This window comes from Acanthopagrus latus, chromosome 2 (genome assembly GCF_904848185.1).
Source record: "Acanthopagrus latus isolate v.2019 chromosome 2, fAcaLat1.1, whole genome shotgun sequence".
Classification (NCBI taxonomy): Eukaryota; Metazoa; Chordata; class Actinopteri; order Spariformes; family Sparidae; genus Acanthopagrus; species Acanthopagrus latus.
Window position 1 is genome coordinate 16,666,523 of NC_051040.1, and position 24,083 is coordinate 16,690,605.

A 24,083-nucleotide genomic window follows, 5' to 3' on the forward strand; every position below is an offset into this window, starting at 1 on the left:
GCATGTTTGGACCGAAGCAGATGTTTCTTCCGCTAGCCGCCGTCCTGCCAGTGAGAAGCGTTGATTTCTGAATGCAACATAACATGGAGGACAGTTAGGGTGGACCACTCCTAAAGCTTAGTTCCATATAAATGAATGGACAATTTGTTGTTTTTTTTTTGTCTTTTTTTATTAGCAAAAACAAAAACAATATTAAACTTGAAGTTGAAAGAGGAGCCTCATATTAGAAACAATACTAAAAAAAAAAAAAAAAATCAACAGAAGGAAAAGTCACGTGAGATATTGCGTGGATAGTTGATGTCTGAAGACAGCAGAGTTCCACGTTAACTCTCGTCCATGTTACATTGCATTCTGAGATCGATACTTCTCGGCTGCCATGATGCTGCAAGCAGAACAAGCTACTGCTAAGATGAGTTGTTCAAAAACTTTATTTTTAGTTAACTCTGTATACACAAACAATGTTGTCAATGCTGGTGATACTACAAGCAAAGTTTCATGTTGCTTAGCCTTGGTTGCATTTTGGTGAGAGTTTCACTTCAAGTGGTTCTTTGCACTAATGATTTCACAAGTCAGACACACACTGAAAAAACAAAAAAAAACAAAACGTTTAAAAATGACTTGTGTCTATTATCCTAGGACACTTCTATTATTTGGGTCAGGGTTAGTTAACTGCTACACTTGCAAATATTGATATTGCCACAGCACTCTCAATTGTGAGCTTGAAATTCAATATTGGAACTGTGTAACAGTCATTAAATACGGCATGTCATCAGACAAGCTACATATGACACTCTTCATGTGTACAGGAGATTTTCAGCCACATCCTAGCCTTCAATACCACCAGACAGATGTATCTGCCCGATCATCATATGCACAGTCAGAGCATCGCGCATGCTCCTGTGCACATCCCAGCACCCACTGGTGGCAAAGAGCAGTCAGTTTTGCCATAGGTCATTGTCATTTAATTGAATGATTCACTGGATACGTACTAATGAGCTTAAGGGCCTAATGACAAATGACTGTTCCCACATGCACACTTCTGTGCACGCGCACACACACACACACACACACACACACACACACACACACACACACACACACACACAAACATACCATTGCATCGCTGGTACCTGCTGTATTTGTGCCAATTAAAGGCAGAACTAATGAGTCAGATCAGAGAGGTTAAGTTCAAAGACACAGAAGACATGCTCTGTTTCATCTCTGCCTTTTCCTCTCTTTCACATCTGCAGATTTTTTTCTCTCCCTCTCACTCCTTCGTGCAGGCTTCTCCCAAGTCGGCTGTGCTTCTCGTCCCCGGTTCCATATTTTATCATTCTTTTTGCTCCTTTTCCCTTATTTTACATTCTGTCTTCCCTTCACTCTGTATCACATTTTAATACACCAAATTTCTCCCTCGCTTTGCTCTATCCCTGTTTTCCGCTGCTCAGCTCCCACCATTACCCTCCATGTCCCTTATCTCTCTGTCCTTTCTTCTTCCTGTTTGTACTCTCTACTTTCAGTCTCCCTTTTTCCCTCCTCCTCGATCTCCTCCTTGCTCCACCTCCCTTTTCCTCTCCTCCCTTGGATATTTGCGGAGCTCAGCAGAACGCTGCCGGCTGCACGACCCATAATCCCCTTGTTTGGCGTCTTGTTGCCGTTTTCATCATCGTCCCAAATCGATGTTTAATTATCCTGCGACACACACACCCACACACACACACTCCGCCGCCCCATCCCACAATCCCCCTTCTCTCTTCCTCCCCGTCATCCGTCCACTACCCCTCTTCCCCTCTCCTGCCTCCACACCCCAGCCTTCTGATCTTCATGGATGCAGGGAAGAGTAATTAAAAAGACACACGTCTACCCAGCGAGGGGAAGGGGAAGTGAGGGGAGAGGGAGAAAAGTAGTAAAATGAGAGGAGGCGGCAGAGCAAAGGGAGAGGGGAGAGGCAAGCGGGTGAGACGAGGGGACTGTTGGGCAGGAGGGGGAGGAGCCGAGAAACAGGAGAAGACGGGGCGAGAGGAGGAGAGGGGATTTGGATGGTAAGTGGGGATCAGAGCCTAGAGATGGCGGATGGATTGCATCCTGCAATGCTAAATGAAATATGAGTAAACAGGCACTTCATTAATGATTGAGTTTCCATCGTGAGCTTCCAAAAGCTTAACATTCGAGCGCGGTTTATCCATGTTTTAAGCCGTCTCGTAGCACTGAACTCGCCGACGTGACAGCTGCTGCGAGGGGGGCCGCAACATCACAACACAGTTCATGAAATCAAACATCAGTATTCTAGAAAGGGCTTTTCGCGTGTCTCGTCATTTATTTAGTTGAGTTGACTCGTTCACGTCATCGTCTTCAGAACGTCTGTAATGATCGCTCAGATCAATAGAAACTCATAACACAGCGTCAGGTCTTAATAAAAGAACAGGCACCAGTGTGCTCACAGCGCTCAGACGGAGAGGCGAGGTGAGGGCTGTGCATGATTGAAGCGAGCAAAGCCATGATGACATTTTAAAACCTCGGCTGTTAACCTACAAAGTCGGCAACGTTGTTGTGACAGAGAAACCAACCCGATAAAGTATTTAAATCACACATAATGTTTGTCTCATGTCACTTGTTTTGCTTCCTCCCATAGTTCCAAATATGCACAAGCAGGTCAGCTGAATTGAAACTACTATAAATTTGCTTTCTGATCAAAGTGGGTCTTAAATCTTTTTTGTAGAGCCATTTGAGGGGTGTTTCACTGCCTATTTTCCAGGGTATCTAGAAGTTTTTTACCCTGCAGCCTTTAAGTCTGCAGCCTAGAGGAAGCACTACTGCATTAGCCTGGAAGCTTGTTGTCTCATAGAGTGCTGGTTAAAGGAACTATATGTAAAAAATGTACATCTGTCTAATTCAAACAAACAGGGGGCAGCATATCACCAGATTAAGTGCTAACTACTGCTAACTGCAGCTGCTGTTAGCTTGTTAGCCCAGTTAGCTGTGCAGCTACCGGTCGTATTAGCCCGGACTGGGAGCCCAGAGCGCCGCGGGTTGGTGCCATTTTCTATCAGATTATTTCCTTCTAGAGGTACAAAGTGGTGAGTGACTCGCTAACTTCAAAAGATATCTCTGCAACACAACACAGACACAACAAAAAAAAAAACATGTGTTAGTTAATTGTGGGTATTTTTAAAGTAAAATCTGACCATATTGCAATTTTAAAACAGCTGGGATGGTTAACTGTGGTAACATGCTACTGGGAAGTACTGGATAAAAACTGTGATGAAATCATAATCAAATCCCATCATACTTTGACTGGTAAAACTGTGAAAAATACTTTAAATGGGTTTCTATAGGGTATCAAAGACATCATAATTTAACCTGGTGAATCCTGCTGAAACCCTGTTTTGCCCCATGCACATATACAGCCACCCTTCACTGCTGAAGTGGAATGAATGGACATGACTGAATGGAGGGGAAAATAATGAGTGAGCATTAAATTGATTTATGGACGGAAATCTAAATTAAACTCTCACATTTGACAAAAAGAAGCAAACAAGGGAAAATACAGCCTGATAATATGAAGGGAGATCAATAGTAAACAAGACAACCCTAACCAATCAGTGGATCCCCATCCAATGTATTGAATGTATCTCAGTTCAATTTAGTTCAGCAGTAAGCCAGGGTGAGATTAACGCAGTATTAGGCATTTTCGTCCTTGTCCTATTTGCAAGTGCTTTTCAGCTGGCTTGCTGGTAATGCTTGTGTATATGAAATGTACATTTAGGCTACAGTGCTGACGGAATCTTCATTCCCATTTGGTGTTTTTTCTCTCCCTTAGTTACTGTACATTGATTACTTCTCTCCATCCTTATTGAAGTCTGATCCCGTTATCCTTCATCCAATAGGGGTAGGGGTTAAGGGTTAAGGGTTGTTAGTGGATATGTTTAGGATTAGGGACAGGATCCTGGTAGCTTGTGGCAAACCAATCCAGTGTCATCAAGAATTATTTAAAACCTGAGTCTTAGCATGGAATTTTCTAAAATGAGGCAAAGAGGCAGAGAGAACAACAAGATTGGTTTTGTAAATTTGAAAAACAACCTCCAGGACTCTGCTTCGTCTGTGTGAACTGTACGAGCACAAAAGCTATGATGTATTACTATGTACAAAGTGCTAATTCTAAAGTTGAAACTGTGTGGCATATTTTGAAATAAAAAAGGATTAAAAGTTTTCAGGGTTAAACATGCTACCGTAAAACATTGTCTACTCAGCCCCAAAATATGAAAAAAAAAAAAAAAAAGACTACAGAAAAGAGAAAAGACTGAAGTAGTTGAATATCAGAAGAAAGACATGAAGACCCATTTGTGAATATGCACATACTAAACTAGCCCTATGAAAAATAGATTAAACCAAAATTGTTATTTTATTCTATGTTCTTTATCAAAACTCTTTGATATTTTTAGTGGCTTCCACATTTCATCCATCCAACCTTGAGTCGCTCCCTCCCTGTGCCTCTTCTTTCTTATAAAGGTTTTCTCCTGCTGAACAAAAGGAATAGAGATATTCTTTTAAAAAATCATTTTTCTATTAGAATTCAGGTCTAGTTCAGAGCAGAAACAACCCAACCATAAATATTTCTTTTTTACGTGCATGTGAGTGTGACTGATGCTTTGCTATAAAACAAGGGCACAACAACACACGAAGCCATAAGGAGGAACATGAGAGTTGGCAGGTCATGGGAAACATGATTACAGTGGATGTACTGATATTCTGCTCAGTGGATATGTCGACAGATCCCTTCTTTTCCTGTTTGGATATAGACTTGAAACATAAAACCCACTCGGTCTTTTCTCACCATTTTCTTTTCCCTGTCATTCTCTTTGCTTGATCACTCCATTATTCATACATCCGTCCTGTTATTCCCTCTCTCCACTGTCTTCTTTTATTTCCTCCTGTCCTCTAATCACAGATTCCCTCTATAAATAAACAGACACATGCCTCCACACATACGTGTGAAGTGATCCTGTGCTTGGCCATACTTTTCTTTTTTTTTCAAACGGTGCGCATTACATTGATCTGCAGTATTTGCTCTGAGCAGCATTATGTGTACGGAGAGCCTTTCTCCTCCCTCTCTGCATTTTCTCTATCTTTAAGCCTCGATCCATCTCTGTCAGTTGCTTTTTTTTTAATCCACTTAACCCCATTAAGACTGAATTGTTGTATGACTGAACCTCTTAGAGGTTAAGCCGCATTACATGTGTGTACTATAGATTTTGATTGGTATAATTGCTGTGTATCTTACCTCACATTATGAGAGCACAATAGAATAAGCACTGCATTAACCATTCTGAGCCAGAGATACCAGAAGCTTATTCTGAGCTCGCTGCTGATGAATGAGTTTATTTAAGACTTAACAGTAATGTTTTATTTGATCTGAATAATTGACATTTATTTTACAAGTGCTGAATCTATGGATTTGAAATAACCATTTATTACATTTTTTTACTGCTCATATGGAGTTAGACTATATATCAGTCCCACTTCTTTCTGCATTTCTCAGCCACTAGAAAACCCCAAGAGAATGTGCCTAATGCATGTGTATAGAGAGAAGTAGCAATAGAGGCAGAAGCAGTGAAACAGCTACTCTATCCTGTGTAGGAAAAAAAAATCCATACAAAATGTATACATAAAACAGTCTTGAATCATAGATTAGAAAGCTGCATCTCTAGCCATGTCTTCCATCAAATTATACTGCTTCTTTCTAAAAAAAAAAAAAAAATCTGGAAAATCTACGAAACAGTATGCACATGAATGCGCATTTTCATCTGTGGCTGTAATGTGAATATTAGGAGTTAGTTCAATGAGATAAACAGCTGGTTGTTCTAATTTTCCAGTTCAGTTCAAACCAGATTTTGTAATTAAGAAAAAAATAAATAATAGTGGAAGACAATGTAGAAGACACTGCACTGATGTCGTGTCTTAATTTGAGCATTGCTCAGCACAGATCTGGTGTTCTCATCTAGGGCTGCAAGTGCCTGAGTGTTTGTTTCAGTCCCATCCATCATATACATTCTGTTACGATTGTTTAATTACATATGTATCCATTCTAGACTGTCACAATTAGTTTTTGATGACTCACCAGCTTTATTTATTTATTCAGGTCTTTGTTGTTGTTGTTGTTGTTGTTGTTGTTGTTGTTGTTGTCGCACAAATACAAAATGAGCAGAAAAAGAAAGTGGATGGAAGCATACTTATGAATGTTTTATCGGTATGTCTGAATAATTTCTGCACAGTATTACAGAGCCTTAATCAACATCTGCCTAAGACATGGTGGAGATTACGGTTGCCATAGGCAGTGGATTGTTTCCACCAATAGGAGCCTGTGCACTTAATACACATGGATGAAGGGGGTTGTTGCTGAGGAGATCCCACATCGTGACTTCAACACAAACCTAAACATTCTCAGTTAGTCACCTGTGTTTAGCTGTTCCGTTTCTGACGTTATTAGCTTCTATCAGCATGCTAGAGTGTAATTGTAAAAACACTACAAAGGGCAATTTTGTTGTGGTATTTAATTCTCATGTGAAATTATTGGCACTTTCCAATTGTAAAAATTCACCTTTTCAGCTCTCCCACTGCCATACCATTGAGTCATGACCTTGTCAATTTATTAAATGTGCTGTGACAATTCAAAGATTTATTCTAGCCATCAGTCATTACATTCAACTTTTAGTTTAAGAGTCCCATTAAAGCCCATTATCACAGCCTAGCAACCCATTTACCCATTTACTTTCTGCAATATCTTCTTCTGTGATTTAAAACTCTGACATGAGTAGAAAATAATGTCACATGTGAATCAAATACATTCATGTGTGACTGCTTTTACTTACAAATGTGTATCGTTTTCAAACATTTTCACACATGGAAACAAAAAATGAAATTTGCTTCTTTGCATGGGATTTCCAAATTTTCCCATGTCTTCCCACGCGTGATCTAAAATTTAAACATGTGAAAAGAAAACAGCGACAGCAACAATCAAATATAAACTGGAGAAGTAACACAAAAGCATTTCAGAAAACAGAATATTTCAAAAATACACAACGGCATCAAAAGAAAACGCAACAACATTTCAGAAATCACAACGACATCAAAAGAAAACATGACAATATTTAAAAAAAAAAAAACAGGACATCAAAAGAAAACTCAACAATATTACAACAAAAACACAACAGCATCAAAAGAAAACACACCAATATTTCAGAAATCACAACAACATCAAAAGAAAACAATGACATTTAAAAAAACACAACAACATCAAAACACAACAACATTTTCACAAGCATAATCACTCTGTTCTGCTCGTTTCTGTCCATGTAACATCGATCAGGCTAATACAGCTGTCAATGTTCTTTGATAATCTTTTACATAATCATGTTTTACACATTTGCTCCACGCTCCTATCAGGAGTGACTTACAGTAACTTCAAAGAGGTGCATACATTAAATTATCATTTCACTTTTATTCATTCATTTTCATATTATTTAAATGCAAGGCCAGGGGGTGGGGATTCAAGAAAGACAAGAGGAGGTACAGCTTAGAGTTGACGACGGATGAAAGAAAAAGAGAGGAGAGGTGGGTAGAGGCTGGGAAAGGACAGGAGACGAGCGAATGCGGGAAAAAAAGAGGACACAGTGAAGGAGTGTGGAAGGGCAAGGAGCAAGATGAAAAGAGGGGGGATACGAAGGGGTGGAAGGAGAGTGAAGGATAAAAGAAGTAAAGGAGCAAAGGAGAATAAGAGAAGGGAGGGTGGAAGGAGAGAAAGGAGGCCTCATTAGGAGCGAGGACCCCGGCTCAGCTCCACACAGAGGACCTGCTGTCAGGGGTCCTGCTGAAGCGAGTCCACGCCAACCTCCTGAGCACACACAAGCACCATCTTGAATTCTTTCAGACTGAGAGAGATGAATAACCGAGCGAGAAAACAAAGCTCTGCACTACACACACATCAAGAGTTGTGTCGAACTTAAGAAGACTTGCACCGGGGCCGTGTGCTGCCATTGGGAAATAATCAAAAGTTGATGACAGGTTGCTGAGTGTGGGTTCTCCTCAGCACTTGAATTTCAGTGCATCTCAGTGGCATCTGGATATCGCCGTCTTGTTCTTCTGTGCTTTTCGGAAACGTGGTGATATGCTTCTTTTATCTGGCTATTCTCTCACTGAAAGTCAATGACAGACGTGTCTGAGTGTTCGTAAACAAAGGGGCTCGGATACACTTCTGGGTGACCAGTGCTATCACAGAACTGGCTTGCTTGAGTCTGGAAGGAAGCCCAGACAATTGGCTGTCTGGGGCTCTAACAGCTCCTCTGTGCCTTGAAATATATTGGGTTTGTTTTGTGTTTCTTTTGAGAAGAGAGGAACAACATGAAAACAGTTATTTTTTTGTGTGGTGGGGGATTAGAATAAATAATCAAAAAGAATGTGGTGCCAAGTTGTGGCCAGAGCTCGCTGTCCCAAAGATGGAAAAGAGAGACTGTTAACCAGCAGAGCAAAATGTAGATGTTATTTTCAAAGAAGTAAAGAAAGTTGCTTTTTTCTCCAAGAGACAATTAACTACGACAGCAATTTGCTTCATTGCTCGGCGAATTAGACCCTCCAGCATTTTTCACTAGATTACAATGATGAACATGTTTTCATTCAAATGGAATTGCGGTTACCAGCGGTGTTCATATAACTGTCAAATCAGCACCCCTAGGGCGATGCTACTGAGGCATCACTTGGGTCAAAACACGGCATATCGAAGAGATGTCTTTAAGATTGTTGACAGGACAACTCAATCTGCATGGAAGATCAATTATGATTTCACTCAATGGAGGTTTTGTGTTTGTAAAACTTTCCTAGAGCTAAAAAAAGATGTAAAAATCTGTGTGGTCATCCCAATATGAAGTCTATGGACACGCCACGCATATATAGTGAGCCGCACACACAGGTAGTTAACCAGGAGGATACACAGTTATTTTTTGGACCAGACGGGTGCCATTTTTTGGTCTGGCATTTATTTAGTTGATTTACGTGAGCTTCTTTTTATTCGCTTGTGTCGGCACAGGCTAAATGCTCTTCAGGCGAATTCTTTTCTCACCCTTGTTGCCCTTTTTGTGAACAGTTCTTTTTGGATGCAAATCCAGTATGCATACATTTACCCTCCGCCCTCACTGTCTTTGCCCCTAAACTCTGGCGACCTAACACCACCACCCCCACCCCCCACACACACACACACCCTCCCTCCATTTCAGTTAGTGACTAACATTACTAATACAAACAGAAATTCTACACAGTACAACAACAAGATACATATGTGAGTACAGGGGCAGCCTCCTCCCATACGTTCATCGTGGTGGCCTTGGCTGTAGACTGCTTCTCAGAAGACCGCACCATGCAGTTATTGCAGCCATATTCTTGTGTGCAGGTCTGCGTGATGGAAGCCAACGCTGCACTATATGTTTTTTTGTTTTTTGTTTTTTGCTGCTGGGACATGCAGCCCATCACCGCCTGTTTAAACCACACCACCCATTGCCGTATAGTTTTGGAAATGAACATAAGATATGAAGCCCACGGACTGCTGTAACAAAAAGTTACAAGACGTCATCAGAATATCCTCAGCACCTCTAAATATACTCGCGCCGCTGAGAACTTGCGTGATATCCGTCTCCGCTTTGCACAACTGCTCCTCAGCCCAAGATAAATCAGCATATTCTACTAATATGACATGACAGGATGACTCTTTAAAAGTTTTAGCTTCTATAGTTGAAAGGCTGTGTTCTATCACGTAATTGTGCTGAGCAGCTATTCATAACTAGAGGCCCCTTTTTATTTCTAGCCTCTGTCTTGTGCATTACTGCTGATGCACATGAAGCGTTTGAGTTAAAAAGGTCGGGGCAATCTCCGAGTTGATTTTGATTGTGTTGTTTCAAACCTAAGCAGTTTGTGCATCTCTCGTGTCCTGAGCTAATGGCTTCACATGGGCACTGAGAAATCTCTGTTAATTGTTGAAAACAGCGTCCCATAACTGCTAATAGGCCCGCGTCTCAGTAGCGGTCTCTTTTAATCGTCCTGTTTGACTCTGCTGTACTCTGCTGGGGTGTGTGCTGTAGCGAGCATGTGCACATAAGAGCCCATGCATGCTCATCCATAATATGTTACTGACGCTAGTGATTAGCCTTAGCGTTGGTTTGATATTCCTTTGTCACCGTTTGTCCTGCCCCTCGCCTTCTCCCTCGTCTTCTCCCTCGTCTTCGTCTCTGCTTGCCACTGCAATGACCTGCTCATAATCACCGCACACACAGTTACATGAGCGGGACTTCAACTCTCACACTCGCACGCTTATTACGAGGTTCATAAACAAGGAGATCGACGCAGCAAGGACAGAGGAGTTGAGGCGACGGTGGGATAGAGAGCCACTGGCCTGCATGCACCACACCAACTCCTCCCTGCACTGCCTGGGTTTATCATTTACACGAGCTAATGTATGTGTGCGTGTATATTTCATGCCAGTGTGCGCTGTGCAGTACACACAGAACAGCATGCAGCCAAATAGCCGCTGATCTCGCTCAGCGCACGAGCATGCGCGAGCTCCTGTTAATGCCCATATAATGACAGATGAAATATTTATTAATTATGTAAAAGCTGGCGTTTGCATTTGAGCTGCACAAGCATGTGTGTGCGTGTAAGGGTCTGTGGCGTTGGATAGATTTGGATTTGATAGTGTTAGTGGTTCTGCTGACATGTGCGTTTGCATAAGCCAAGTAGATCATTTACGTGGACTGTGTGTGCGAGGGTGTAAACATGTAACCAAGCCGGCTCCTCTCGGGGCAGAACATCAGTATTAGTATGTTTTGTTTTTTTCTTTGAAATATTCCACCAGGCAGAAAACGCCCCTTTCGCCCTCATTTTTACTTCCTACTTTATGTTTCCGCACTTTCTCTGTTTCTCTGTACATCTTTGCAGTGTGTTTTTTATCTCCCCTGCTCTACTCTGTGCATGTTTTTTTTTTTCTTCCCCCACTCTGATGCATAGTTACAGGAAACCAACGGCTTTGAATGCATTATGTTTTAATGTATGCATTACGGATTAGAGTGAAAATGGATAATCCCAATAAGGGCTTCATGTGTGTTTCCGTGCAGAGCTTTGAAACGGAACGTTTTCCATGCAGCCATGTGGCTGATTCAAGTCACTGTCAGCCGCCCTGTGACAAAAAAAAAAAAAAAAAAAAGAAAGAAAACTGCTGTCCTAAAAACTTCAAAAAATATGAATGTGCTTCTGTAGACCGCAGCTACACGGACAGCCAGATCATTTTGGATTTAGGTTTGGCAGCCTCTGAGCTTGAGTTAACACATTTAGTGATTACCTAATTGTCGATTGCATTTTTGAGTGGGCTTTGCAAGGCCTCAAGTCAGGGACATTACTCAGCACACGAGGGACACTGCATTCAGAAACATGATCAGAGCCGGGGTAATGTGGTTTTCATTCAGCACCAGCACCACATTAAAGACTGACTGGCTTTAGCAGGCTCGGGGATCGTCTACTCCACTGTATTCAACTGAAAACATGTTTTTCTTGAGCCCCTAAAACCTTGGGCGTGTGTCAAGTACAACTTGTCATTGAAGTCAAAGTCTATCCCAGCCCTTACAAGACTCTTAAGCCATTAACAAGCATCAGCCTCAGCCCCACTCTCTCCCCCTATGGCCCACTTAGATGGATGTAAAATTAGGCTTTAATCCGCCAGCTGAACTAAATACATGCTCCCCAGTGTCAACACCACTCATTCCGTAATATTTCATTTCTCTCTTTCTTTCTCTCTCTCTCCACTACATTTATGTTCCCTCTATTTCTAAGCCCAAACTAACACTTTCTTTCTTCCATTTCTTCTCATTCCTTCTCCCGCTCTCTGTATTTCCTGTATGATAGATGGGCTAAATTCAGTACATGGCCCCTACTGTCAACACTACGCTTTAAATGAATTTAATCTTCTCTCTCTCTCGCTCTCTCTCTCTCTGTCTCTCTCTGTCTGTGGTTGATGGGCCATGGGCGGTTTGTGGATCAATAGTTTTGATAAATGGGAGGAAATCTGGCAATGGCTCTTGAAAATCCAACCTATTATAGCTAGTTCAGGAGCCAACCGGTCGAGTGTCTGTGTGCGTACATGTCGAAACTGGCTTACACACTGGTAGGGACAGACAGCAGAAGAAGCAGAGAGACAGGCAGCAGCGCAGCTGTGAGCTGGTTGAGAGATATGATACATACTCCCAGTGGACACCAATGCCCTGTGGACGCTGCTCAGCAGCACAAAGGAGCCATTTGGTTATTCTTTAGTCAGATTACTTTTGTATATTCACATTATTTTGCATTATTGTGCCGCTGTTGCACATTTCTAGCAGGCATTCCTTTCACGCCAGCGGGCAAAATCACCAAATTATAAAAGATGAGAGACTTGGCCCCATGCAATTACTTCACAAAAAAGTACCAGCACCTTGCAGCGTGCTACCTGATTTGCATGCAACTCCCATTCTGTTCTTCAATCTTGCGCGTTTCAAGGTCACAAAAATAGCAATAGGAGTAGCGGCTGCCTAGTGAAAAAAGAGTTCACAAAGTGCATTGGACAGGCAGGGGAAGAGAGGCAAGACAAAGTTAGACGGAGAGAAAACAGACCATCGCCTCCATGTTGGTTACAATTATGACACTAAATGCAGTTGCGACGTACATATCCGTAACACATCACACAGTACTGTTTCTCCACATTATCAGGGTTATACCAGAGAATCGGTCGTATTGTTGTTTATCTCATGTATTGACACAGACTCAAGATTCAATCTTCAAAATTCAAACCATCATTCACAAATGAAAAGCAAAACAAAACACACACAATGAAATCAGTTTCTGTTATTACACTATAAATCTAAAGTGCCAAAACAAGGACAGCAACATCACATGGTATTAGAGAGGGAAAGGAATTAGAGAGGACGACTCAAAGCAAATATAATGGGCTTCTGGTCTGGTAGTTTTATTACTTGGACCCAAAATAAACACGTAAAATGGCTGGAGTTATAGATCTGGGCATGTGGCCAAGAAAGACAAGAACGTTGACTTTGACTTAAGCTGCAAGGAAATTGGGTCAGAACTTTCCATACTGAGGCAGCACCTGTTTCACAGGTTTTGCATACATCTCTGGACATCAGCACTCCGCCCCAAGTTTTATTTGTCTCTTCCTGCCAAACAAGCACTTAATGCCTTGCAGTCATTTGTGTGACATATTTCAATCAGCATGAGTTTCAAGTATAGCTGAGACTCTGGCGGTGACTGGATGTTACACCTTATATGTACATTATCAATGTACAGAAAAGTACTATGTCTATATGTACTGTAAAATTAATAACTAGTCCATCTTTGGGTCGTATTGCTTCTGAATGTAAGTGGTGACTCATTGGAAGGCCAAAGGGGGGGCGCAACAGGACAGCTTTTAATGTAACTCTCTAGATCAATCTGTGGTATTGAACAGAACTTATGTAATCTGTACGGAATATCGGATGTTAGGGTTTAACCAGTAAATGCACATTTTCCAAGCATCGGAGAATATTCCTGTTGAGCCTGTCTAAAGAGGTAGAAGCTTTCAGTAATGTGCTTACAAAAACTTCAACTCTTATCTCTGATCAGAAAGAGTAAAGGAATTAAGGCAGCCAACACTGTTGATAAAATACTAATCATACTAATCATGGAGGACAAATAATAGTGATATTGATTGTTTTTTTGTTAGAAGAATATGCACTATGCAATACTGCTCCCAGTTAAATGAAACAGTAAAATGAATTCATGATCCTCTTCAGCACCATGGACAGCGCTGTTGACGAGCCCCTTAACAGCTAGAGCAAGCGACTGCACTGGCTCTGTTTTGGGAATCCCTACTTAATGAACATTAACAGAATTTGTACAGATGTTTCTAAGAAAACACCCCTAATCCCCAGCTTTAGAGGAGCCCAGAACTCAATAATTATCTCAGAGAGGAGGAAAGAGCACCCTTATCACAGCTTTGGTCTTTTAACACCATTTTTAGTGATGCAACAATCCGTTGCTTGACTCCATTAAGGAAGAAAAAGAAGAATCAAAACCAAACTGTTTTATGGCCTAAACGAACTGGACAGCTGTTATCTGAACTTCACTAATGCCGAAGTCGAAGGTGTGTGCTTTTAACTGACTTAAATAGTGAAATACATCTTATAAGGTAATGCAAGTTCCTCAGGTAATATGCATCTGAAGTTACAGACTTGACTTAATGATATTAACTAAAACCAGATGATGTTTTCCTAAATCTAACCGAGTCACTTTCTTTCCTGAACATAACAGAGCAAAACTGCGACCGAATGATAAAGGTCTGCGGCGTGCGTTGTTGTTACTCGGCAACAGTCACATCATCCTTAATCAGAAGCTGCCAACTACATGTTTTAAAGATCCCCTACACCCTCCATGCTGTCTAATGATTCATCATCCCAGTTCTTTCTACAAACCTCACTGCGCACATCTCCATATACAATACAAATGAGTAGACGTTGAACTTTCTTTGTCTTCGTCGCACTTCTGAGCACAAAAACAAAGCCGTCAAAAGTGAAAAAAAAAAAAAACAGAACAGCAAGATGGTGACATTGGAGGCATATGGAGCTATTTTTTTGAGTGTCTGCAGTCCCCATGAGCAAAGTGTGCCCATCTGACATACGGATAACTGCCGGTTTAGAGACGAGGAGGAGAGGATTTTAAGGATGAACAGGCAATTCTTTTCAGGATTTTCAAACTGCAGTTATCTTAAATATTTGCAAGAGCTCTTTGCTGATCCTACTGGGATGCCATTGCAGAGTTGATGCAGACTGTTATTCACTCACATTGAAATAATTGATGTGCACTGAAGTTCAAGGTCCAATAGGGAGAGTCGTTCACTCACATCAAATATGTGAAAAGACGTGTTATGTTTTTGCCGCGGCCAACATAAAACTGGATTACGGTAAACAAAACGCCACTTGTGGATCCAGCCGCTCATTAATAGCTACGGAGAAAGTTGGGCTCAACGTCCCATTCAGCTTTAATTGTTTGCCCTGTCAAAAATTATGTATTCATTCATAAGTCCTTCTGTTAGTCTGTGGTACAAACTGAACTGAATAAGAGATGAGACAAAGACAGAGATGATGAGAAACAAGAGGCTTTCTTTTTTTATAATTCATCCCAGACAGATGAACCAGACTGCACATCATAATCCACTGCAGGTCCGTGCACACTGCCAGTAGTTACTTTCGGTGCTCATGGAAATCGCCAGACAAAAAGAAAAAAAAAAAAACACTCACAACAACAGGGAGACATTCTTCCATTACTGATGAATTACTGTAAACAACTGACAACAACACTCACCGAGGCACCGCACAGTCCAGATTCAACAGTGCTCGGCGTACAATAATAACACTAACAATCGAGTGCAACCTCCACACACCCACCCAGACGCAGCTACTGTGCAGTCTCATTTATAACTACATAATGTATATTCACAGCTACATTCGCCTTATTGATCTCCAAATGTGGCCTTCTTTTCTCCCAGGGTGAATGCCCCTGGACTGCCTTGTTTTGGCTCAGAAAATTGCCTCTGGGCCGAGCGACAACAACACCCCTGCCAGCGTCTGTACATTTGGCTATAATCAAGACTGATAGAAACATCTCCCCGATGCTGGAGCTCTCTTCAAAGCCAGTGTCGGAAAAAGCCATTTTCCTTCCTAATGCTAATGTGGCCTATGAATCCGCTGTATTGATACCAAGGCCGCTCTTTGAACTGCGGACTCTTGTGTGTGTGTGTGGCGTGGTGGGCACGGCCGAAGGAGGGATTAGGTTGTGACTGTGTTTGTGTGGATCTAAATCCCTAACAGAGCTAGCTGACCCCAGGGCGGATGGAGAGAAATGAGTTCATCCTCTAGATAAACACACACAGATACCCTCCCCAACACACACAAATAGACACACACACACACACACACACACACACACACACACACACACACACACTTATGTCTGCCTCTCTCTTTCTTTCTCTCTCATGTTCACACACACACACACACACACACACACACACACACACACACACACACACACACACACACACACACACACACACACACACACACATATTTTGGTTGAATAATGGCCCAGTGAGTGGTGTGCCTATGGGGAAAGCTGTCAGTTTAATTGAATCCTGTATTCTCCATTCTCCCTGCCTGCTAATTGATTCTGTCAGGCTCTTCTGCTTGACAAAGAGACTGACATTTCCCCCTGCCTGGTTATGACTGTCACAGTGAGAGTGACTGTATGTGTGTGTTTGTCCTTGCACATTATTTACTTGGAGCTACAGGACCTGTGTGTTTGTGTGTGTGTGTGTGCGTGTGTGTGTGTGTGTGTTTGTGTGTGTGTATTTTAAGAACACTATACAGTCAGAAGGGCACATTTGGCCAAATAGTTTGTTAGTACAGACCCATTCTATGTAATGATGGTAAATGGATATGGACTTGCATTTCTGTAGTGCTTTTCCAGTCTACTGACTGCTCAAAGTGCTTTGCAACACTTGCCACATTCACACAATTTGGGGTTCATTATCTCGCTCAAAGACACTGCGACATGCAGCTGGGGGGAGCCGGCTACAGCAGCCCTGATACAATTTTTTTTTTATTTTTTTTTTTTCATAAAAACACTATGTAACCAAAAGATATTATCACACACTCAACATTTGAACATAGCACAGACATGTCATTACAACTTACATGCAAGTAGGCTCAAGAGTATCATTTTATAATAACTATCATAAATGAGGGAAAATACTTAGTACATTAAATAGTTATTTCACTTGAATCAAACAATGGAATGCTTTATAAAATGCAGTTGCAAATGTCAGTCGCAATTTAACTATAAATAGTGGCTTCTTAAATGGTTTCACGTAACAGTGAAATACCTGTCATCTAAGGTTTCATTACTGTTTAATTATCTTCGTGAGTGAGACATGTAATACAACTCCTCCCATTTTTATGTGAGGTGACATGAAGCCATAGGTTTCTGTGTCAACTAGCGCTGACCGAACACATGTAACTAACAGCAGAAACCTTTATCAACAGCGCTGACAAAGAAATTATATGTAAAGTGGACATGCTCAAATTCTTTTCTGCTTTTGAAAATATGTTGCATTTCTCTCTCAGCGTTGTCTGGCTGTCTATCATTATGGCAAGGGGAGCATTATACCAAAGTGTCAACAGCACCCACATCATTTTTATTTCATTACACATCAGCACTTGATGTATTGCGTTCACTTCAGGCAGACACTCCAGGCCCTCTTTGCTTCCCTTCAAACAATGTGAGATTGGCAGTGGAGAAAACAACACATATTTGGCTAATTACACACACGCACACAGACACAGACACACACACACACACACACACACACACACACACACACACACACAGACACAGACACAGACACAGACACACACACACACACACACACACACACACACAAGCAGATCCAGTTAATACAGTTGACAGTTGGGGCACGAAGAAGCACTACTTCATCAGTGTCATGAAGATGCAGCCATTCATCAGCACCTTCATGGTCGAGAGCTGAGAGGGTTTTTCGTTTGTTTGTTTACTTTTAAATTGAAGGCGAGAAAAATGACTTTAAAACTATCAACTTCACTTTGCAGCATAAATCAACTGAAACATACAACATCAGAAAACATAAAGTTTCAACATATCGAAGACAGAGTTTCAGCACTGAAGACGAAATGGACTTTGCCAGCAATTATTGAGGGAAATGCGAAAGCCAAACAGTCAGAGGGATGAAGTAATGCATTTATATTTACTTCGGCTTAGAGAACGAATGTAACTGGCAGCAGAAACTTTTTCCAGCAGAGCTGACAAAGAAACTATATGTAATGTGTGCATGGAATGTAATGTGGATAACGTGAAGGTCGGTGTTGGGACCTCTGCTATTTTAGACGTCTGACTTTTACGAAACAGGGATGTGTTTTCGCCGTGGTTCTTGTGTTAACCGTGCTCACTCAAGGCAGCTGACTCCGGCCAGCACTTTGCGCTGATGTATGGAGCACTAACTCTATAAATCATTCAGAGTGTTTACCGTAGAGGTGATGCTTTCTATACGATACAAACATGCGAGAAATAGCAAGATAAAGGGTCAGCAAGCATCATGCTCATGCATTGCTGCACGGAGGTTAGTAATTGACTTGCAAGGCGTGGCGACCGCACAGGTCACAGCATACGTCAAAAATAACCAACCAGGTCGCTTGGCTGTCAACCATTTATATTTCAATAGAAGTCGGTCAATGTAGCAACATCCCAGCCTTGTTCAGGCAAAGCCACATGTCACTGTCTGTTTTACGCATTCCTGTTGCTCTGACTGTCTTTCTGTGTTTAACTATGAATCTGCCCACCGGTCTCTTTATCGTCAGTCCACCCCTGCATCCATTCTCGCCTCCCCTCCATCTGCCTATGCGACGACCAGGAGCGTAGCTGCCCCGACGCGGTACATAAACACACGACATACACTAGACACAACTAATCTCACAATAATCTCCACCCTAGATTATCTCTTCCTGTTCGCCGGGTTTATGGAATGGGTGGCAGGAGGGAGGGAGGAAGATAGAGATTAGAGTTATGGGTTCAGTAACTTCCCCAATTTCATTCAAAAACCATCTTATGAAACAGGGTTAAAAGAGCCGGTTAAAGGAGAATTATGGGATTTTAACTTTGATACAGACATTCTTAGGATAATATGCTGCATCAGGAAGACAATTTTAGGGAGAGTCATCGTCATTGTTACTGCTTTGCTGATGCATTGTTGATGCCATCTGACTAACAGAAAACAACCCTAAAAGTAGAGTAATAAATATTACATTAACACACTGCTTGGAGAATAGATTAAAAATATGTCGCTGCAGTCACACAAAAGTGGCGCTGTCACATGTGTGCCTCTTTATTTTTCAGTGTTTTTTCCATTTTGTCTACCCGGCATTAGCAGGACATATCCAGTACCACAGCTGACTTGTTTAAAATCAGATGACAAGTAAATTGATGAATAAATGCACATGAAATCGGTCAAACTGAAAAATGGATCCATGGAGTGTAAATTAAATCCAAAGCAATCAAGCTTGCTTTCCCCCGTGTCAGGATTTCCTCCATTGCATGGTGACCTCATTTGTTTTACCTTCAGTGTGCAAACCATCTGCCAGCAATTAAGACACTTATGGATCTATAGATCGGTAATTGGCTGAGCTAGTTTTTTTCTACCAATATATGATCAATCTCACTTTTTAGAAATCACTCACTCTGGTGTGTGTCATACGAAAAGTTATTATTCATGTGGGATTCTGAAGCTTCTGAGGCACATCTATGCATTTTAGTATTTGTGTACAGTACAGTACAGTTCTGTTCACGTTGTTATTATTTATTCACCATTTATGTTGTAATATATTCAAGCTATGCATTAATCCATTTATTTTTATAAGAAATGAATTTATACATTATTATCATATTTTCATATATAGCATAATACTAGAACCTTTTATCCTGATTGGGTTCTAGGAGGAAAGAAAAAGTAGCTCAGTTGAAATGTAGCGTCAACATGTTTAGCATCAGTCAATATACATATTACTACTGTAGTTTTCTTGCACTTGTCTCAAGTGATTAAAACAGGTTTGGGGTCAGGATGTAGACACTGACCACACCAAAATCAAATTGTGTCATAAAAGGTGACATGAAGTCTTGCATTTATCCTCTAACGGCCGGCCGTTATAGTCAAATGTAGGGGTAAGGTCAGGCTTTCTGTTAACGTCAAAGATGACTGTGGTAAAACAGTAGTAGAGGAGATTACTTGTACCCATAGCGTCTACAAACAAAAGGGGATATTCTACTTTTTTTTTTTTTTTTTTTCACTCCCCATTAAAATGGCCTTTTTTTATCTTGGATAAAGAAACCACCACAGGATGTTGGTGTTTACAGTTCTTCCCGCTGAGGTGTCCTTTATCAAGAGACTTCCTGCTGGGCCTATAGCTGACCACGATCTCTGATCTCTGTATGTCGGGGAAGACATGTGGAGAGGCAATTTCACTATGGAGATCAATAAAATGTCTCACTATTATTAGCCATACATGGTTTTAAGGATCCATGCAGACTCTTGACTAAACTGGGTGTGAAACTATCATACCAGTAGGAGGAAATCTGACTTAACTGGAAGTAGTGATAAATTGAAAAATGAAAGCTGACCTTAAAATGTAAAAAAACTGTTTATCACATGTATTAAAAGTATCCACCGTTAAGTACAAATTTCTGTTGTATTACAGTCGACTTTATGTACTTACCCCAGTGTAATGTGTCATAATATTATCTTAAAGGTCGTTCTAGAGTATCAACTCGGGATAATTACTTTTGGATCTTGTCACAAAGGACATTGTCTTGCTTCAATCACGGGGTTAATCCTTGAGTAAATCCTATATGTCTGCAATATTACAACAGATTACTTCTATATTTACCTCGTATTGGACAGCCGCCATCAGAGGACAACGGTCGGGAGAATGCAATAAATAAAGTTTAAGATGAATGGTACAGACACTAGTAACAATGGTGGGGATTAGCTTTGACTTTATTTCATTCTGGTTGTTCTCTGCCCTGTGACTCCGTGAGAGTGAAGGTCATGCATCTCTTACTATCAAATCATATGTCAACCAGAGGAGAATATTGATTTATTCTATCTTTAAGGGCACAATGTTAACAGTAAAGATTAGCTTTGTTCAGTGCATTGCAGTCACATGTTCGAGCATGTCAAGGGCAGCTGGTGGAGACTTCATAAAACTCCAGGTGGAGGGCGCCATTAAACCAACTGACCCATTTTGAATGTCATTCACAAATGCCATTTGTGCCCGTCCCTGTGTCCATGCTACAGCCAGCTCTGACTGCCACAAGAAAGACAGCTCCTGTCCAGACTTACACAACCACTTACCTTCCATCCATCATTCACTTTGCATTGTGCGTCCCACTAACAACCTTCCCCCAAAGGTCTGTTCCATATTGAGCAGCATGATGTCATGTTCAACCTCTGTCTACCTGGGAGGGATTTAATTTCCTCCCTGCATGCATAACACATTCAAGACATGCTATTCACCTTCGTGGACAAGAGGGAATAATAAAAATGTGCTCATGTGGTTTGTTGTCATTATCAGAACTTCTCTAATATGCCTCTGCCTTCCCACGGCTCTCACTCTTTGAATTTCATTCTGATATTTTAGGGCTCATTGTGCTTTTTCTTTGTGCAAAGTTCCTGGTACTAAAAAAAGGCCACAGTGACCTTTCAGGTGAAAATACTGCAGGCTGAAGTGGCATTTACATTCATATGAATAGCTCTGAATGTTATTCAGGTATTTGTTGAATGATTGATTATTAAGAGTCGTGGGGAATGTATTAACCAAAGCGGAGGCTTATTTTGGAGGAATGCACACATAAAAAAAGAAAAAAAAGAAAAAGAAAAAAAAAAGAAATACTGAATGCCTCAATGAACAAAGAACACTGCTTTCATATTGTGACACGGTTGTGAAAACTGTATGTCAGCCACTGTACCAGGAAGCATCAACCACAAGCTATAAATTATTCAACCATCAAACATGGTGAAAAAAACAAACAGCTTTTCTTGGCTGTGCTTGGACTAAACATGAATATCAGTTATGCATAATGCCGGTGTTCCATCATGTATTTTGTTACTACTGTAAATGATGTTTAATGCCAGACTACAGCAGGCATTTTACAATCTTTAATTTGAGTTTTGTTAAAGTCTGGAGGCTGAAGAGCAGTTCCAGCAAGGAAACATAATGTTATTGGATTTGTTTTTTAAATAAGTAAAAATCCCTCTTTGATAAATCAGAATGTGTTGTTATTGAGTGTCTTGATAGCTACTGCAGGCACTGCTTCTCAGGCACTGTCACATTTTTGTCTTTCCTTTCTTCACCTCATGTTTCATTTGTCAACACAAGCAGCAGCATTCACCTTGACCCTGGTGATACTACGAGCAAAGTTTCATGTTGTGTCGAGCCTTCTTAGTGTTTAAAAAATAGCGATTTTGATGCTATCGCTAAAGTGCCCCATCACTCCCATTAAAAATGACTTTGACCCAAAAACAAAAATACAGTAAATCTTAAAAGTACTTTTACACAAAGGTTTAAATGTTTTGTGCCCAAGGTGCACCGAAGGGCGAGTCAAAATCTTAAGGCACACCTATTCATATCCCTGCGAAATACCCTCTACAGCATGTGCTCTGTAATCAGTCTTTAGTCATTTATGTAGGGCTTTTTAAAGGATTTTATAAGGGTAAACAATTTGCCTAGGTATTAGGAATTGAATGTTAACAAAAAGGTCTGAAAACAAATTAGTAACTTGTAGAAGAGCTGTATATTGCACCTTATAATCTCAGGTTATAACACGATCCTACAACACACCTAAATCTGCCTGACAGCACACCATCGGGGAACCACAGTTCTACAGCAACTGCTCCTTTTTTATCCTCAGCCCTAACCCACCCCTCAGCATGCCTCTGAGCATGTCCTAGGCTTCCCATGGGCTGTCCTCTCACTCAGCCGTGGCTGGTGTACATTCAAAGGGACACACACATAAGGGGCTGGCATCCCTACTAGGCGCCCAAACAACATCATCCAGCTCCTCTGAATGCACAGGATCGAGAGCTTAAACCTGGTGTCCCTCCAGACTGCCTTTCTCCTTTCTGTCTCACGGCCCACCCAGTGGATAAACCTCATTTTGGCAGCTGGAATCCATAATCAGATCCCTCTGGTGACCACCCAAAGCTCTTGACCATAGGTAAAGGTCAGAGTGAAACCTGAGTGGCGAATAAAGGTCCATGCGTCACGGTCGATATAGCGCCAGATCATCCCACGCCCCTCTTTTTTGAAAGCGACCAGAGTTGGAGTCTGATACTGTCTAACATTCAACAGCAAAATGCTCCACTTCACTCAGGGATTCACGGTCTTTTGAGCAAAGGGAGAACATCATTTGTGAACAGAAATGCCATCATAATGTCACAGAACTGGAAACTCTCAGACATTTAGCTTGGCGTGGTATTTCTTATCCGTGTCTGGTGCAGCACTATTTAAAAAAAGAGCACGAGCCCTGCAGTGCCACACACTCCTAACACATCTTGGAAGCCTCCCGCATGTTGTGATTCCTTCATCTCTTTTGGCAGCCAGCAAGACAAAACATCATCCCATTATAGTCCCCGAAAATGACATATTAGTATTCCATGTGTTGTGGTGAGTCACGAAAGAGAAGTGACCACACTGTTCTCATAAATCCCACTTCTGATGGGTTTTAAAAATGAAGCGAGGGGAACAAATTAAAATGATCATCTGCCATGTAATTTTCTTTTAACAATATCCCATCAAGGATGCTATATTTTCTTCCTGTTTCTTCTCATGTGAATACAAGCCATGCATGATAAAATGTCAACTTGGCTTGTAGAGTCGTACGGTGGACAAAGCATCTAAGCCTCTTAAACAGAATCAGCGAACATTAGAGTTTGATCAAGAGCAATAAAAGGGATTACTCTGCAGCGTTTCACATTAAAGCTCCCGGCTGCATCTGAACAAGCGTCCAAGATACGACGGGGTTGTTTCTACGTTGGCAATCACAGCAATGTCATTCATAAAAGATATGAAATTCCCAAAAGAGTAGTTACATAAAAATGCAATGTTTCTAAGCTTGGATCCAACCACTTGTCGGAACATCGCAGAACCCGGAGATGAATCCGTTTCACACAAAACCCATCGCGTGAAGAAAAGGCAATTGTAGGACTACTGTGCAGAAGCAATGCATGGCTGCGCTTGCAATTATTTTCTTAACGTTGTTATCCCAAGATCACAAGTTGAGTACTTCATGTCATAAATGTAACAAACAAAGCTTGTTTTTCCGTGATAGCAGATGGCGCTGTCTCATTATCTCCAGAAAACAAGAGGCCGATGTCTCAAGATAATGTG

The 24,083-nt window shown here is 41.3% G+C and overlaps 1 protein-coding gene and 1 long non-coding RNA gene across 2 annotated transcripts in view; one reads left to right on the forward strand and one right to left on the reverse strand.

Moving 5' to 3' along the window:
- Positions 1–24,083, forward strand: part of zgc:172282 (leucine-rich repeat and fibronectin type III domain-containing protein 1-like protein) — a 186,607-nt gene that overhangs the window by 123,405 nt on the left and 39,119 nt on the right. The gene's annotated exons all lie outside the window — the stretch shown is intronic.
- The window catches only part of LOC119011467, an 86,923-nt gene continuing 70,253 nt past the window's right edge, over positions 7,414–24,083 (reverse strand). The window contains exon 3 of the long non-coding RNA XR_005072204.1: positions 7,414–8,192. This is a non-coding gene — a long non-coding RNA (uncharacterized LOC119011467). The remainder of the gene's footprint in view (positions 8,193–24,083) is intronic.